The 1517-nt window shown below is 37.3% G+C and overlaps 1 non-coding gene across 1 annotated transcript; it reads left to right on the top strand.

Moving 5' to 3' along the window:
• Window positions 1–979: 979 nt before the first annotated feature.
• Window positions 980–1052, top strand: TRNAV-CAC (transfer RNA valine (anticodon CAC)). The gene has a single exon. It is a non-coding gene; the product is annotated as a tRNA-Val (tRNA).
• Window positions 1053–1517: the final 465 nt, after the last annotated feature.

Below are 1517 nucleotides of genomic sequence, written 5' to 3'. Positions count from 1 at the left end.
CTATTAATTAGCTGATAACGTGATAAATATGACTTAAAATAATAAAAAAACTACAATTCCCTTTAAAAAGAAAATTTTCGGGGATCTGAAAGTATTTGGTTCTTCTAAACTAAAATAGGTAGTTAATATTTTACAGAATATTCGCGTATGGTGCTCAATTTCTTTGACCATTATTTTATTATAAGTCAAAGAAATTGTTTGCTTGCAAAGATGCAATCTTTGCGTTCCCGGGAAGTAAATTCATTTTAGTTCCATCGGGTGTATATGCGCATGCATTCTTGTCCCAATGGACCGAATCCGAAACCCGGAGAAGTGCGGGTTTTCGCTCCAATGGGACTGTCCCATTGGACCGAATCCGCCAAAAGTGCGGGTTTTTCGGTTGATTGGGACTGGTTTCGGCCGAATGCGATTCGGTCCAATGGGGCAGAGCCACTTACATGAGAGGTGGTGCCCATTTTCCCTCGTGGTCGTTTATCTATTTTGCTGCCCCAATTTCCGATCAAAAATACCTTTCGAGGGGCTCCAAACCCCTTTTATACACAACTAGCCATGAGCATACGTCATCAACTCGACTGTCCATTGGCTACAGGTATACGTCATCAGCCTGAGTGTTCATTGGCTATTGACCCAGTCTTTCTCTCTCAGTATATTCTACAGGGCCGGTAGGCCCTTGTAGATATGACTTGATACCGTTTTGTAACGTTAAAGTAATATTCACCCGCTTTTGCTAATTTCCTATGGAGATTAACATGGGTTTTTCGTGATCTTTCCCCACCGCTAACTTAAAAACTACAGCGAAGTTACTTTTCGGAATTATCTTAAATTAACAATTAAGTATTCAGGGTGTGCTATCAGCCAGTTTGATCAAAACAATTAAGTCTAAGTATGTTAATTTTAGTTAATTACAGAAGTACGGCTTTGACCATCGTGATTGGACATAATAATTAGCTAGATCTCTTGGAAAACTCAGTGTTACTACGTATCTGTAGTGTGGTGGTTATCACGTCCGCTTCACACGCGGAAGGTCCCAGGTTCGAGCCCAGGTAGATACATGTTTTAACCATCGTGATTGGACATAATAATTAGTTAGATATCTTGGAAAACTTAGACTTACCACGTGTCTGTGGTGTAGTGGTTATAATAAATATTTAACAATTATTTCACTTCACTTGGTTTAATAATGTGACATAGGTAGCGTACTTTTTCCCTACTTTTAAAACCATTAAACTAAGTAATATTAGAAGTTCAACAGATTGTCAAAAAAAGATGTTAAAAGCCACTGTAAATGGTGCTTAAATGCCTAATATTCCCTTAATACTTCCAAATAATATTAGTAAATGGCGTGAATTGATCATAGAAATGGGGTTAAAGTACACCCTAAATGATGTCTTTTTTGGCACTGGAAAAAACAGCATATATGGTGTTTGAATGCACCATTATATAGAGTGCAAATATATGACGGTAAAGCAAACATAATTATTCAAAATTTAATTACATTAAGACTGAAGTGAGAGATA

Source organism: Phalangium opilio, unplaced genomic scaffold (assembly GCF_054372755.1).
Source record: "Phalangium opilio isolate 3A_F unplaced genomic scaffold, DU_Popi_V2 ptg000063l_1, whole genome shotgun sequence".
Classification (NCBI taxonomy): Eukaryota; Metazoa; Arthropoda; class Arachnida; order Opiliones; family Phalangiidae; genus Phalangium; species Phalangium opilio.
The sequence above is the reverse complement of the archived record's forward strand: the minus strand, read 5'-3'. Positions and strand labels throughout refer to the sequence as shown.